The sequence below is a fragment of the Ahaetulla prasina genome, chromosome 5, assembly GCF_028640845.1.
Source record: "Ahaetulla prasina isolate Xishuangbanna chromosome 5, ASM2864084v1, whole genome shotgun sequence".
Classification (NCBI taxonomy): Eukaryota; Metazoa; Chordata; class Lepidosauria; order Squamata; family Colubridae; genus Ahaetulla; species Ahaetulla prasina.
The window spans coordinates 10,556,325-10,573,582 of NC_080543.1; the positions used below are offsets into that span (position 1 = coordinate 10,556,325).

At 44.0% G+C, this 17,258-nt stretch overlaps 1 protein-coding gene across 1 annotated transcript in view; it reads right to left on the minus strand.

The window, feature by feature from the left end:
• SYTL2 (synaptotagmin like 2) overlaps positions 1 to 14,282 on the minus strand; it is a 96,986-nt gene extending 82,704 nt beyond the window's left edge. Inside the window, exon 1 of the mRNA XM_058186289.1 lies at positions 14,183 to 14,282. The gene's annotated coding sequence lies outside the window, so the exon portion shown is untranslated. The remainder of the gene's footprint in view (positions 1 to 14,182) is intronic.
• Positions 14,283 to 17,258: the final 2,976 nt, after the last annotated feature.

Below are 17,258 nucleotides of genomic sequence, written 5' to 3' on the forward strand. Positions count from 1 at the left end.
AATGAGGAGGAGAGGGGAGGAGAAGGAGAAGAGGAGGAGGAGAAGGAGAAGAGAAAGAGGAAGAGGAGGAAAGAGGAGGAGAGGGGAGGAGAAGGAGAAGAAGAGGAGGAGAAGGAGAAGAGAAGAAGAGGAGGAGAAGGAGAAAAAGAAGAGGAGGAGAAGGAGAAAAAGAAGAGGAGGAGAAGGGGAGGAGGAGGAGAAGAGAAGAATAAGAGAAGAGGAGGAGGAGAAGAGGAGGAGAAGAGAGGAGGAAGGAAGAAGAGGTGAAGAAGGAGGAGGAAGAGGAGGAGGAGGAGGAGGAGGAGGAGGAGAAGAAGAAGAAGAAGAAGAAGAAGAAGAAGAAGAAGAAGAAGAAGAAGAAGAAGAAGAAGAAGAAGAAGAAGAAGAAGAAGAAGAAGAAGACTGCTTCATTGAGGCCGATACTTGAATTAGAAAGCTTGCGGGCTGAGATTCAAGCCCACAACTCCTGATAAACTAGTTTTATTAGTGATACTAGAAAACCTGCAATTAGTGCAGAAAAATGACACAGGTGAGCTGAAAAATTTACTAGACAGAGAGGGAGAAAGTGTGTGTGTGTGTGTGTGTGTGTGTGTGTGTGTGTGTGTGTGTTCATACATCTCAGTCCCAGGGTGTACCCTGACAGACTAACAGCTATGGGAGGAACTGTTGATGTAGGGTGCTGTCTTTGCCTTGACCTTATCCTAACATACCGAACAGGTTATATACAGTACATTGCACTAATTACACTGTCATCTGGGTTACCTTGTTTCATCTTCTTCCTTTCACTCTGTTTATTTGCACCATAAAGCTCAAAACTTCATTTATAAATCGTAGTTTAAGGCTGTCAAAGGCAGCCCTGTGAAGTAATCCAGAGAGGAAGCATGTAGTCCAATCATGAGTCCTAAAACTATCTTTGTGGTTAAGGTTATGGTATTGGACTCTTGCAATTGTGAAAACAACTCTTTTTTCTTACTTTTATTTTTCTGGATCCATTCAGCCCACCACTCCTTCCTCCCTTCCCTTCCCACCTCCATCCCTCACTCAGTTCCTTCCTTCCTTCCTTCCTTCCTTCCTTCCTTCCTTCCTTCCTTCCTTCCTTCCTTCCTTCCTATAAAGAAATATTTCAGATTCAAATTTCAGTTATCAAACCATGATCTAGGCTGCAGCTCTTCCTCCGATCTCCCAGTCATTCCCACGTACCATTACAATGGCTTAGATGGGATGCAATCCTAGTCAACTGTGGATTTACTGAATAAACCAAGGTGAAAACTGTGGCTGAATGTAATGCTGTTTAACAGTGACAGCAGTGTTGAAAAATGTGACTTCTGACTGATCCTCATGCTTATGACTGTTGCAAGTCATAAGTGATAAACATTCAGATGTTTGGGAATTGGTATGTATTTACAATGGTTGTGATTGCCATTTGTGATCTAGAAAATTAGCACCCACCTCTCTCCTAGAAGAATGAAATATTTTTTTTAATTTGCATTTATATCCCGCCCTTCTCCGAAGACTCAAGGCACACTGTGTTAAGCAATAGTCTTCATCCATTTGTATATTATATACAAAGTCAACTTATTGCTCCCAACAATCTGGGTCCTCATTTTACCTACCTTATAAAGGATGGAAGGCTGAGTCAACCTTGGGCCTGGTGGGACTTGAACCTGCAGTAATTGCAAGCAGCTGTGTTAATAACAGACTGTCTTAGCAGTCTGAGCCACCAGATATTCAAATATTTTGGGAAATATTTGAAAAAGTCATATGATGATAAAAGAAGAAATATGTTTTAAAGACAGAAAGCAGCTCCCTGCCCCCAGCAGATATTTGGTGCCTGTTAAGAAAGACTGGGCCAGCTTATCTACAAGACAAAAGACCTCCAGCTCTAGGATGATGGGATTAAGACATGACCCCACAGGACACAATAGGATTAACCCATCTAGCAGCAGAGCTCACCACATGGCATAATCTCCTAACGACATTGCATCACCCAGCAAACTTCAACCAAACTTAGCTCAGACAAACATAACCCCATAGGAATCTGACAATGGCCAATAGAACACATGTTCTTGCACAGGAACAGGAAGCTCAAGTGCAAAGCCCAAGAGAAGGTATAACCACTCCCCCTAATCTCAACTCCATGGGGTCAGCTGCCCAGGACCATCCATGTGGTTCTGCTTCGTTATTAAACCATCTTTCCAATCAGCCTCCATGTTTCCAGTGTCTTTCTCCCGGCTTGGAACTGAACCAGATGGATATTTCTCCTAATAATATTCACTCAATAATGACATAATTCACTTAACAACTGAGGTGATTCGCTTAACGATCACAGCAAAAAGCTCATAAAATCGGGCGTGACTCACTTAACAATTGCCTTGTTTAGCAACAGAATTTCCAGTCCTTAATATGGTTTTAAGTTGAGGACTAACTATACATCGCCCCTCCCCTCTAAGAAGAAGCTATACAGAACAAAATAAAATATGACAAAATAAATAAATAAATAAATAAATTAATTAATTAATTAATTAATTAATTAAAATAAAATAAAAGAACTTGGAATCCCATATTTCTCCTGCCTTTCAAAAAAAGAATTTAGAGTAGTAAACAAACCTAGAAATGACTATTCTATTGAAACAGAAGTCAGATATATTTCTCTCGCGAGTGCCCGAAACGTGAAAGGAGGCTGAAGAATAATGGATATCCATTATTCTTGATTTTACTTCACCCGTTTACTTCATTTTATAAAGTTTTGCTATGCCGCAATCAAAAGGAGATGTCAACTCTTCTTGTCCCATAAAATGGACAGCTATTTAAAGGTTGAACTGGGGCTCTCGTTTTGGTATGAGGAAGGAGGGAACAGATAAAGAGACAAATATTTGAACCATTTATTCTTCTCTTTTTTAAAAAAATAATATTTATTAAATTTCCAAAAATTAAAATACACAATACAAAAAAAAGCAGAATACTCATAACAGCTTTTCCTATATTGGTATCTCTTATCCTATTTAACCTCTATATACAGATTCTACTTCTAAGTATCTCTATAAACCAACGTTCTTATTTACATTATCTTAATCTCTATTCAGAATTCAGTCTCATGACAAAAATCTCCCTTAAGTTTTATGCTTACTCTCCAGCCAGGAATACCTTCTATTCCATATTCGATGGTACTCAGTATCTTCCCTCTCCTTCATTTCCATAATAATCTATCCATTTCTGCACATTCATTTTTTAAAATTATTATTATAATTTGATCCGGTGGGATATCCGGATGTTTCCAATTCTGTGCAATCACAATTCTACATGCCATCAATATGTGTAATATGATGTATTGCATATATTTTTTCCATTTTCCCTTCCAGAATGCCCAATAGGAATAGTTCCAATTTTTTTTCCTATTTTCTGCCCTGTTATTTCATCCAGCCAGTTTTTTATCTGAGAAACGGAACCATTTATTCTTCTCAATGCCAGAAGACTAAAATAATTCTTGGGACTGCATCTAAATCATGCAAAAGTTTTTGGTGGTCTTGTATTTTTCCTTTAACTACCCTGTCTCCCCGAAAATAAGACCCAACTGGAAAATAAGTCGTAACATGATTTTTCAGGACGCTCATAATGTAAGCCCTACCCCAAAAATAAGCCCCATTTAAGATCGTCAGCAGACAGTGGAGTTTAGTGCCGTATTTTCCCAAAATAAGACCTAACAGGAAAATAAGCCACCATGCGTCTTTTGGAACAAAAATTAATAGAAGACCCGGTCTTATTTTGGGGGAAACACGAAAGAGCATGAGAAATTAAGGTAAGCAGTTTAGCATTTCTGAAAGAGAAAATCGGAGTTAATATTCATGGGAATGTCACAGTCTAGGGACTAAAAAATTTGCTGATGTGTTACATGACAGATGCTGATCTTTTTGAGTTAGTCATATACTCCATCACTAGCCAGGTGCATAAACGTTTTTCTGTAGAAGGCAAATCTCTATGCTCAGGAAATAACCTTGCAAATATTAGGCAATCGGTACACAAAACACAAAGGCAAGAACTGGGTTGTTAGAAGAACCAGCAAATAAGGAAGTAGATCTGCTTTCTCCAGGCCTAATCTGAGCACAGAGACCCTTCCTTCCTTCCTTCCTTCCTTCCTTCCTTCCTTCCTTCCTTCCTTCCTTCCTTCCCTTCCCTTCCCTTCCCTTCCCTTCCCTTCCCTTCCCTTCCTTCCACCTTTCCCTTTCCCCTGCCATCACTCCCTCCCTCACTTTACCATTTTCACATCCATTTATCCATCTTCTCTTCATCCCCCTCCCTCACTTCTGTCTTTCTACATCCTCATCCTTTCTTCCCTCCATCAGAGGTGATATTCAGCCGCTCGGGACCGGTTCGAGCGAATTGGTAGCGGAAATTTTAACTGGTTCGCTGAACTGGCGAGTACCATCTCTGGCTGGCTCTGCCTCCACCCGCCCTCTGTTTGCTCGCCTCGCCCCGCCCCACCTTGCCGTGAGTGATGTCAAGTTGGCCACGCCCTGTCAGTCACATGATGCTCCCACTAAGCCACGCCTACCAAGCCACACCCACAGAACCGATAGTCAAAAAATTTGAATCCCACCACTGCCCTCCCTCCCTTTGCCTTTCTCCTCCTATCCCATGGACCCACACTTCCTTCCTTCTTTGCTTCCAACCATCCATCCTCTCTTCTTTCTTTAATTTTTTTTCTCTCTCTCCCTTCCTACTTCCTTCCTTCCCTTTGCTTTTTTTCCCTTCCTTTCTTCCTTCTCTCTTTCCCTCCCTCTCTCCTTCTTTTTCATGAGAAAATTCTACTCTATTTTCATTTCTTCTCTTGCCTCTTCTTTCAACATCCCAAAAAATAAATAAATCACATGCACCTAAGGCAGACCTGCCACATGGTAGGTGAGGCCACCATGACTGACGAAAGCTGGGCAAAGTCTACCAGAAATTATTGCTAAGGTGGGAAAACTCCCTAAAAGCCCTTGTCAAAATGCAGAAGAGACTCCTGAAATAAGGAACCCTATTCTCATCTTGGAATATATTCGACCCACAACAGAAGTTGTTAAATAGAAATTTAACTCTTGCAAAACCATCCGGGTTATTTCAATTAATACCTTTGAATTTTGAAACCTGCCTTGGGACAGCCAGAGTAGATGACTTCCCCTTTATGTCTCATTAAGGACCACAAAATGAATCATCAGTCAACAACAGCTGTAGACAAAACTGCAAAATAACCAAGTCGCCTTTTTCTTAATTTGCTGAGCTCTTTTCATTCTAAAGGGAATTATAAACTTGCAACAGCTTCCTCCTTTCACCAGTAGCATCTTGCTCACTGTTTACTTACTGCCAGACAGGTTTTGCCGAGTTATGTTTCTCCTTTCTATGCCGGGAGTGACTGACAGAAGTTCAACCCTGAAAAGGAATTCATAACCAATAAAATGGCCTCTAGTTAAGGTTGGTTAGAGGTAGTTCTTGACTCTGTCCAAGTCCCCGTCATTTGTTATCTGTGATTTACGACATTTTTCCAGAAACCTTCCCTTATAAAACCAGTTTCCGGCAAAAAAAAAACCCTCCATATCAGGGGTCTCCAACCTTGGTCCCTTTAAGACTTGTGGACTTCAACTCCCAGAGTTCCTCAGCCAGCTTTGCTGGCTGAGGGACTCTGGGAGTTGAAGCCCCCAAGTCTTAAAGGGACCAAGGCTGGAGACCCCTGCTCCATATAACGAACAATGGATTTACTTATCAACTGCGGCATTCGCTGAATGACTGCAAACACACACAAAAAAAAGATAAAATCAGGTCCGGTTATGTGAAAATAGACTCTAAGGACATCATGATCGTAACTGACCCTTTCCATTAGGGTTATAACTCAAGGACCACTTGTAAAAGCCAACATTTCCTCCATCAATAATGTAATGGAGCTGTCCAGCATCAAAAAGGACCTCCAGGTGGCAAAACTGATTTGTAAGAGCAGGGGGGTCTCCAAACTTGGCAACTTTTAAGACTTGTAGACTTCAAATAATAACTCGCTGAGGAATTCTGGGAGCTAAGGTCCACAAGTTGCCAAGTGTGGAGAACCCTGATCTTAAGGCGAAGTTCAACCCCACTCAGATCAGGAATAATGCGAGAAACCTAAAATTCTTCTTTGCAACAAGCCAGTTTTCCCCGTCACATTTCCCCACCCCCTAAAATTAAACAAATCTGAAAAAGGGCCGTGATAGCTCAGGCTTTTAGAAGCCTGTTATTAGAACACAGCAGCCTGCAATTACTGCAGGTTCAAGCCCGGCCCGAGGCTGACTCAGCCTTCCATCCTTTATAAGGTAGGTAAAATGAGGACCCAGATTGTTGGGGGGGCAATAAGTTGACTTTGTAAATATACAAATAGAATGAGACTATTGCCTTATACACTGTAAGCCGCCCTGAGTCTTCGGAGAAGGGCGGGATATAAATGTAAATAAATTTTAAAAAAATGAGAAAGAAAGGAAAGGAATCTATATTTGATGTCCAGCCAGGTGTCCTTGAATATTTCTGAAGAACATGACCCATCATTAATTTTCTGACTCAAACACCCAGAAGCAACAGCAAGAACACACACGCCTCATGGACTTCGTTCAAAATTGTCTCCATTCCTGCAAGGTGAGTAAAATGGTATGTATCCCCCCTTGCTATCTCCTTTATTTTCCATTTCGTGAGACTTGTAGGACAAATCTCACAAACTGACCCGTCAAAATGTCACTAATTGCAAGGGCAAGCATATCTGGATTTAAGGAAGGGAAATGGGGATATCTTGTAAAATTACCTGGATGACAGGTAATTCGCTCGATTTACGACCTCAACTGAAAGCCCGACACTTGTTGCTAAGCAAGACAGTTGTTGAATGGATTGCCCTGTTTTATGACCCTTTCCTGCCACAGTTGCGACATGGATCCCTGTGGTTGTTAAGCTAGTCACACGGTTGTTAAGTGAATCGGGTTTCTCCATTGATTTTGCATTTCAGAAGGTCATAAAAGGTCGATCACGTGCCCCTGGGACCAACCATCATAAATATGAGTCACTTGCAAAGTGGCTAAATTTGGATCATGTGACCATCGGGATGCTACAATTATCATTTGAGGTGTGAAAAACGGTCATAAGTCACCTTTTTTTCAATGTACCAGTAATTTCAAATGGTCACTTATCGAATTGTTGTAATAGCAATAGCACCTAGACTTCTGTACCATAATAATTGGCTCATAATAGCACTTAGCAATAACACTTAGAATTACAGCCCTCTCTAAGCGGTTTACAGAGTCAGCCTCTGGCCCCCAACAATCTGGGTCCTCCTTTGACCCACCTCAGAAGAATGGAAGGCTGAGTCAACCTTGAGCCTGGTGAGATTCGAACTGCCAAATTGCAGGCAGCTGGCAGTCAGCAGAAGTAGCCTGCAATACTGCGCCACTGGAAGCTTTTAAGACTAGATTGGGCAACCATTTATCCAGAATGGTATAGAGCCGTGATGGGGAACCTATGGCACGTGTGCCACAGGTGGCACATGGAGCCATATCTGCGGGCGCGCGAGCCGTTGCCCTAGCTTAGCTCCAGCGCATATGCGCACGCCGGCCAGCTGACTTTCGGCTGGCCGCTCCCCTCCCAGGAGTCTCCACACAGCCCGTTTTGGTTCTGGGAGGGCGTTTCCGGCCTCCGGGTGGATTTTCGCCTCCTCCAGACTCCAGGAAAGCTTCTGGAGCTTGGGGAAGGTGAAAAATGGGCCTACCTGGCCTACCAGAAGTCTGGAAATGGGCTTCAGGTAGGCCTGCTAGACCCAAAACAGAGCTTGAGTGGGGGGGTTGTGCACGTATGTGCAGGGGGCGTGGCGTGGGGGGCATAGAAATATGGGTGTGAATATAGGTGTGAATATGGGTGTAAAGATTTATTAAATCTTTAACGTTGTGACACCGTAAGTATGTAAGTTGTGATGCAAGCGACTGAAGCCTCTTCCCGACACTTATGTATACAATCCCATCCAAAATGAGCTGCTTTGTATTTCGAACATGAACACAAAACTTCTACGATAGTAACTTTTTCAGAGTTAGATATGCCCAAGCTTTGATTTCCAACGTCCAATCGGAAGGAGGGGAAATGGTTTTTAGTACATGGGTATTCTTGTGTCTGTTTTGTTCCCTATCTTTTTTTTCACAGTTTGTTTATACATTTTCAGTTACACATACATAAGGCTATGGTATAGTGACCAGACGTCCCGCTTTTGGCGGGACAGTCCCGCTTTTTAATAATTTGTCCCGCGTCCCGCAGCAATTCCAAAAAGTCCCGATTTTTTTTTGTTTCACTCCCATTCTGAAAATGGGAGGCGGTAACACAAGAGGAGGAGGCGGAGAGAAGGGGGAGTGGCGGAGAAGGGGGCGCGAGAGGGAGGAGAGACTCCGCTTGACTTCACCCGAGAGGAAGAGAAGAGCGGAGAGGAGAGCCGAGGAGAGCCGAGCCTGCTTGGAAGAGCGGAGAAGCAGCAGCCGCTCCTCCTCCTTCAGGCAGGTGGCAAGACTCAGCGCGCATGCGCAGCCCCCCCCCCCGGTCAATGGTGTCCCGCTTTGCCATGGCTGAAATCTGGTCACTTTAGGCTATGGTTTTCCCAATTGCAATGTATGAAGGGGTGAAATCCAGCAGGTTCTGACGTTTCTGGAGAACTGGTAGTGGAAATTTTGAGTAATTTGGAGAACCGGCAAATACCCCCTCTGGCTGGCTGCAGAGTGGGGTGGGAATGGAGATTTTGCAGTATCCTTTCCCTGCCACAGCCACCAAGCCACACCACACCCATCAAGCCACACCCACAGAACTGGTAGTAAAAAAAATTGGATTTCACCACTGAATGGATGGCTGTGAAAGTTGGACTATAAGGAAGGCTGAGCGCCGAAGAATTGAGGCCTTTGAACTCTGGTGCTGGAGAAGACTCCTGCGAGTCCCTTGGACTGCAAGGCGATCCAGCCGGTCAGTCCTAGAGGAGATCAACCCTGACTGCTCATTAGAAGGCCAGATCCTGAAGATGAAACTCAAATGTGGGGGCTCCCACCCTCTGGAACGAACTCCCCCCAGGACTCCGTCAACTTCCGGACCTCCGAACCTTCCGTCGCGAGCTCAAGACACATTTATTCATCTGTGCAGGACTGGCTTAGATTTTAAATTTATATGGGTTTTAAATTGGTTTTAATATTTATATTTATATTTTTAATAATTTGGCATTAGAATAAGTTTTTTAATGGTTATTTTAATTTGTATATAAATGTTTTATGTGCCTGTGAACCGCCCTGAGTCCTTCGGGAGATAGGGCGGTATACAAATATGAATAATAAATAAAAAAAATAAAAAATACTTTGGCCACCTAATGAGAAAGAAGGACTCACTGGAGAAGAGCCTAATGCTGGGAAAGACTGAGGGCAAAAGAAGAAGGGGACGGCAGAGAACGAGGTGGCTGGATGGAGTCACTGAAGCAGTCGGCATGAGCTTAAATGCACTCCAGAGGATGGTAGAGGACACGAAGGCCTGGAGGAACTTTGCCCACGACTTCACAACGAACAACAACAAAGTACTTTGTGAACACCATATTGTCTGGCTCCATTTGCTTACATAATGATACTTTTCCAGCTCCTAATTTCTACTCCTATTATCCAACCGTTTGTAAAACAAGTCCCATGTTCAAAAATACTCTGTATCTTCTTTTTGTTTTATCTTTAATGTCAATCTATCCATTTCTGCACGATCGTAGTATTTTTTTAATTGCATCTTCTTCTGTAGGTGTTTCCTCATTTTTCCAGTACTGTGCAAATACAATCCTTGCTGCTGTTAAGACATGCAATGTTAAATCTATATTCCCTTTATCATACTTTTCTGGTACTACGCCTAACAGAAATATTTCTGGCTTATAATCTATATGTAACTTTCACACATCTTTTCTAACCATGTAGGTATTTTTGTCCAATATTTCTTCGCTTTTTGCACAAGTCCACCACAGGTGGGTAATACGTACCCGGTGTCATGCCCTCTAGCGGACATGTTTTTAAACATCTCTGCTAATCTCGCCAGTGGTAAATGCCACCTATAAAACAATTTATATAGATTTTCCTTGTATTGTTCCCTATCTTATTACATCTTTGAAAATGCTGATTTTAAAAACCCAGTTAAATCCAGTGGTGAAATCTAAATTTCTTTCCTACCGGTTCTGTGGGCGTGGCTTGGTGGGTGTGGCTTGGTGGTGGGGATCATGTGACTGGGTGGGCGTGGCTAGGTAACCATGTGACTGGCGATCAAAAGACAGAAACTCACTAACTGTTCTGCTGGAGCAGGGTTGGACTAGATGACCTTCAGGACCCATCTAGCCCTGGATTATCCTCTGAAGCTGCATCTAGTGCCAGGTTTGTAGTCCTTCCTTCCTCTCCTTTTTCCTCCCTCCCTCCCTTGCTCCTTCCTTCCTCCCTCCCTCCCTTCCTTCCTTCCTTCCTTTTTTCCTTCTCTCTCTCTCTCTCTCATTTTTTGCCTACACCCCCCATTTTTTGCCTAGCAGGCTTCAGCTTTTTTACCTTTAAAAAAAATGCTTTTAAAAGTAAAAAAAAAAAAGCCTCTGACATCAGGCACCTCAGCTGGGGTCGTCAGAGCCTTGTTTTAACCCTTTAAAAACATTTTTTTAATAACCTCTTCAGCTGAAGAGATTGTTAAAAAAAATGCTTTTAAAAGTAAAAAAAAAAGGCTCTGACAATCGCATGGCTCAACTGGGCTTGTGGGGGGGGGCAGGGATTTTTGCTACTGGTTCTCCCAACCACCTGCCACCATTGCTACCGGATCGGGCGATCTGGTCTGAACTGGGAGCATTATCATCCCTGGTTAAATCTATTAGTCTCTGAACTGCATACAGATATTCCTCAACTTGCAACCATTCCTCTAATAACCAAAGATACAATGGAAATGAAAAGAGTGACTTATGAGCGTTTTTCACACTTACGACCATTGCAACATCCCCATAGTTACAAGATCAAAATTCAGACATTTCACAACTGACTCATATTTATGACAGTTGCAGTGTCCTGCATGATCACCTGTTGTGACTTTCTGATCACCTGTTGAGACTTTCTGACAAGCAAACTCATCGGGGAAGCCAAACACTTAAATAAAATAAATGGGGATTTACTTTACAACCATGAACTGCAGTGATTCACTTAACAACTGCAGCAAGAAAGGTCACCAAATGGGATAAAAGTCACTTAATAACGGTCTCGCTTAGCCACAGAAACGTTGAGCTCAATTTGAGGACTGCCTGTATAGGTAGTCCTCGAGTTACGATCACAACTGAGCCCAACATTTCTGTTGTAAAGTAAGTTTTGCTTCATTTTTTTTTTGACCTTTCTTGCTACAGCTGTTAAGTGAATCATGGCAGTTGATAACCGGGTTGTTTGATTATAGGGTCGTAACTGTGGGAAATGGTTGTAAGTCACATTTTTCCGTGCCGTTGTAACTTCGGTGACTAAACAAATTTTTGTAAGTCGAGGACTACCTGCATTTATTTATTTAGATCAGGGGTCTCCAACCTTGGCAACTTTAAAACTTGTGGACTTCAACTCCCAGAGTTCCTCAGCCAGCAAAGCTAGCAAAGCTGACTAAGGAACTCTGGGAGTTGAAGTCCACAAGTCTTAAAGTTGCCAAGGTTGGAGACCCCTGATTTAGATAGTGGGCGAAAACAGAGTTTGTCAACTATGCTAACATGATTCAGAATAACAGAATCGGAAGGAACCTTAGAGGTCTTCTAGTCCAACCCACTGCTCAGGCACGAAAGGGGACAAAATGTACTTCAGTCAAATTCCAGACCACACCTGGAATATTGCATCTAGTTTGGGTCACCACATTTCAAAAAAAGATGTCGAGACCTTGGAAAAAGTGCAAAGAAGAGCAACTAAGACGATTAAAGCCCTGGAGACTAAAATTTATGAAGAACGGTTGCAGGATTTGGGCATGGCTAGTCTAGAGAAACAAAGGACACAGGGGGACATGACAGCAGTATTCCAGTATTTGAGGGGCTGCCACAAAGAGGAAGGGGGTCAACTTATTTTCCAAAGCGCCAGAAGGCAGAGCAAGGAACCATGGATGGAAACTAATCAAGGAGAGAAAGCAACCTGGAATTAAGGGGAAACTTCCTGACAGTGAGCACCATTAACCAGTGGAACAGCTTGCCACCAGAAATCGTGTGAATGCTTCATCACTGGAGGTTTTTAAGAAGAGACTGGACCGCCACTTGCCTGAAATGGTATAGATCTCCTGCTTGAGCAGGGGGCTGGACTAGAAGACCTCTAAGGTCCCTTTCCAGCTCTATTCCGATTCTGGTTCTATGATCAAAATTCAGACACTTGGCAACTGACTCACATTTACGACGGTCGCAGGATCCCTGAGATCCCCTTTGCAAGCAAAGTCAACGGGGAAGCCGAGTTCACTCAACCATGGCGCATAACGACTTAACTCACACCGTGATATTCACTTAACAACGGAGGCAAGAAAGGTCACAAAGCGGGGCAAAGCAGACCTGACCTCCATGTCTCGTTTAGTTAACAGAAATGCTGAGCTCAGTGGCGGACATAGGTCCGAGGACTATCTGTAGTGGAGAAAGGTGTTTAGAGCAGGGGTCTCCAACCTTGGTCCCTTTAAGACTTGTGGACTTCAACTCCCAGAGTCCCTCAGCCAGCAAAGCTGGCTGAGGAACTCTGGGAGTTGAAGTCCACAAGTCTTAAAGGGACCAAGGTTGGAGACCCCTGGTTTAGAGGTTCAAAGACATTTGGCTCAATCACTCTCTTAGGGTTTGACTGAGATTTAGGAGGGGGGAAAAAAGGGTGTGTGTGTGTTAAGGAATCTCATCGCCCTTCAATGTTCCATAGGAAAAAGTGGAATATAAATTCAACAAATCAATCATAAATTAAATTCCCTTCAGGAAACCCAGTCTGTGCAAAAACTGTTCGGAAGAACCTGCAAAGCAGTTTTTAAAAACCAGGGTGGGTGCAAATACTACTTAAAAACTGAAAGCCATTCAACATATTCACCGTAGGAAATTTGCGCACCGCGTCCAGTTTAAGAACTGGACGCTCCGTATAAGTCTCGCCCCACCCCCACCCCGGTTCCTTTCTGGATTCCTGTGTCGTGTGAACCCGGCCCCAATTCAATACAGACTGTTCCCGCAAACCATGGTTTACTGATCCCATCCAAACCCGTCCACGGCAGAACCGCTCTGCGTACGGCATAAAAACTGGAGTGATCCCATCTCATACTACAACTCCCATCGTTCTGAACCAGCTCGACACCCAGGGAGGAAAGGAATCGTCTTTCTGGTACATCTGGCGAACGCCAGCTTGGAGAAAGCAACTTGGCAGAACAAGTTCATTCGTTTGTTCATTCTTTTTCTTTCTTTCGTTCTTTCTCTCGCTTGCTTGCTTGCTTTTCTTTCCTCCCTCCCTCCCTCTTCTTTCTTTCTTTCTTTCCTTCCTCCCTTCTCCTCTTCTTTCCGCCCTCCCTTCTCCTTCTCTTTCTTTCTTTCGCTTTCTTTCTTTCCTCCCTCTCCTCCCTCTTCTTTCTTTTTTCTTTTTCTTTCTTTCTTTTTCTCTTTTCTTTCCTCCCTCCCTCTTCTTTCTTTCTTTCCGTCCTCCCTCCTCTTCTTTCCTCTATCACTTCTCCTTCTTTCTTTCTTTTCTTTCTTTTCCTCCTCTTTTTCTCTCTGTTTCTTTTCTTTCTTTCCTCCCGTTCCTCCCTCTTTCTTTCTTTCTTTCTTTCTTTCGCTTGCTTGCTTTCTCTTGCTTGCTTGCTTGCTTTTCTTCCCTCCCTCCCTCCCTCTTCTTTCCTACCTCACTTCTCCTTCTTTCTTTCTTTCTCTTTCTTGCTTTCCTTCCTCCCCTCCCTCTTTATTCTGTTCCTTTTTCTTTCTTTCCTCCCCTTCCTCCCCCTCTCTCTCTCTCACACACATACACACACACACACACACACACACACACACACACACACAAAGACGTTGTCGGAAAAGCCGCCGAGGACGCGGAGATCCGACCTGCCTCTCGAAGAGGCAAAAGAGCCCGCTCGACTTTGCAGGCGGCCAAGCGGCTTCTCTTCTCCCCGGGCCAGGGGGTCCCCCGCCGCCCCCTTCCTCCTCCGCCTGGCCGCGCCCGCGGAAACACACCTGGAAAGCGCCTCTAAGCGGGTTTCACCTGCGCTGGGCTGGGGCTGAACTGCGCGGAGCGAGCCGCCCCTGGAATCGGAGAACTTGGCTTGGAGTTGGGACTTCGCAGGCGAGCTGGGCGGGGCTCGGCAGCCCCGCCTCTCCGCTCCCTCCCCGCCAATGGGAGGGCAGCGGGGACTGGGAGGACCCCCGGCGCGCCCCTGCGGGAACTCCGAGCGGAGACTCCCTCCCTCCCTCCTCCGCCTCTTGCCTTTCGTTTTGGCTGCCAGCTGCTGCTCTTCCTTTCCTTCGCGAGCTTTGGAGGTGGATGGGTAGCCTTCACATTGGATTTGGGAGGAGCTCCTACCTAGAACAGGGGGGTCTCCAACCTTGGCCGCTTGAAGACTTGTGGACTTCAACTCCCAGAGTTCCTCAGCAGAGCTTTGTTAGCAACTTTGCTAGCTTTGCTGGCTGAGGAATTCTGGGAGTTGAAGTCTTCGAGTGGCCAAGGTTGGAGACCCCCCCCCCCGTCTCAGAAGGCAGAGCTTTGGTACTGTTGGCAAAACACACACACCAAAAAGCTACATGGGGGCATCTCCAGGATGAGAATTTGACTGAAGTACATTTTGTCCCCTTTCCTGCCTGAGCAGTGGGTTGGACTAGAAGACCTCTAAGGTTCCTTCCGATTCTGTTATTCTGAATCATGCTAGCATAGGGCTGTGAAAATATTTGCAGATCCCTCGCATCCTGGATATAAACTGTTTCAACTCCTACCCTCAAAACGACGCTATAGAGCACCAGAACAACTAGACACAAGAACAGTTTTTTCCCGAAGGCCATCACTCTGCTAAACAAATAATTCCCTCAACACTGTCAGACTATTTACTGAATCTGCACTACTATTAATCGTTTCATAGTTCCCATCACCAATCTTTTTCCACTTATGACTGTATGACTGTAACTTTGTTGCTGGCAATCCTTATGATTTATATTGATATATTGACCATCAATTGTGTTGTAAATGTTGTACCTTGATGAACGTATCTTTTCTTTTATGTACCAGGAGAGCATATGCACCAAGACAAATTCCTTGTGTGTCCAATCACACTTGGCCAATAAAAATTCTATTCTATTCTATTCTATTCTATTCATAGTTGACAAACTCCGTTTTCACCCACTGTCTAAATCAGGGGTCTCCAACCTTGGCAACTTTAAGACTTGTGGACTTCAACTCCCAGAGTTCCTCAGCCAGCTGGAGACCCCGGACTTAGAATGAAAGGATGGCACGGTGGTCCTCAACTTACAGCCCCATCGGAACCCGAAAGGGAAAAGTTTGTTAAGAGACAAGTGTGTTTGGAAGAGCTTTTGAACAAAGCAATGGATTCATCAAAACATAGGAAGCCAGAATTCTCTCGGCAGGAGGATCAGGTGGAAATGATATTTGTTTTGGACCCATTATGCAAAGGCACAGGTTTATTGAGAAAGCTATAACAGGGAGGGAGGGGAGGAAAGGGAGGAAAGGAAGGAGAAAAGGAAGGAAGGAAGGAAGGAAGAGAGAGAGAAAGAAAGGAAAGGAAAGGAAAGGAAGGAAGGAAGGAAGGAAGGGAGGGAGGAAGGGAGGGAGGGAGGGAGGGAAAGAGAAAGAAAGAAAGAAAATGAGGGAGGAGGGAGGAGGAAGGAAGGAAGGAAGGAAAGAAAGAAAGAAAGAAAGAAAGAAGGAGGAGGAGGAGGAGGAGAGGGAGGAAGGAGGAGGAGAGAAGAAAATAGAAAAAGGAGGAAGGAGGGACAAATGAAGGAAAGAAGGGAGGGAGGAAGGAAGGAAGGAAAAATAAGGAAAGAAAGAAGAGGGAGGGAGGGAAGAAAAGAGAAAAAGAGGAGGAAGAGGAAGGAAACAAAGAAAGAAAAGAGAAGGAGGGAGGAGTAAGGAAAGAAAATAGAAAGAAAGAAAAAGGAGGGAAGAAAGGTGGAAGGAGAGAAAGAAGAAAAAAAAGGAGGAAGGGAGGGAGGAAAGAAAAGAAAGAAAAATAAATAAGAAAGAAAGAAAAAAGAAAACGATGACCACAGCTAGATGGAAAAAGTGAATTACAGCAACGTAACTGGTCCATTGGAAGATCTGAAGGAGAAGGCTGGGGACACGTTGTCCTGGAGAAGATCTATCTGTGTCATTACTAAGAGCTGGGACTGACTTCATAGTACGTAATCAGTCAAATAGATGTACACTATGCAGATAGAAGAAAACATTTGTCCTTGTGGAGTCCTTGGTACTCTCTGAGCTTGGTTGTTTTCGTGCAGACATTTCATTACCCAACTAGGTAACATCATCAGGGCTAGAAGGAGTGCGGTTTGCTCTCTCTTTATTTGGCCCTGTATATTAACAGAGAGCAAACCCCACTCCCTTCTACTGTAGCACTGATGATGTTACCTAGCTGGGTAATGAAATGAAAGAAAACCACCAAGCTCAGAAAGTACCAAGTACCCTACACATTGTGTTATTGAGGTTGTTTATTTATTTCTCCCACTTATGTACCTATACTTTGCACACCTCCTGTGACAGGCAAAAAGGATGAGCTGCTATGCTGATTTATGATCGGTGTCACAGGTACTTGGAAATCTTCCTCCAATCTAATGCAAACTTAAGCGCGTGAACTACGAATAAGATATTCCTAGATAAGCAATGGATAATTATGTAATGTATTTGTGGGGAAATGGTAATAGTTTAAATTGAAGTGAAGAAAGAAGAAACAATAAAATGATGGAGCCAGGAAAAAAAAACCACCGAGATGTCACACAGAAGGAATTGCTGATGTTTTAAATGTATGTGTCGTGTCCCACTCCTCCGCTGACGGCCGGGTCAGGGAAATCCGAATCAGGCTTGCCTCTGCAGCTCTGCCCAAAGTCCTAGCAAAGTCCTCAGAGCAGGCAGGAGACCAGAAAGTGACTTCAGCAAGATATGTTTAGACTTTGCCTGACTCAGAGAATGCCAGAAAGCAGATCCTTTATATAGGCCACGGGGTGTGGCTCCATGACTCAGCACTCATTAAGGCCTGCCCCTCCCTTCCTTCTGTTGCCTCCGCCTATCCAGTCTTCTGATGCGAGG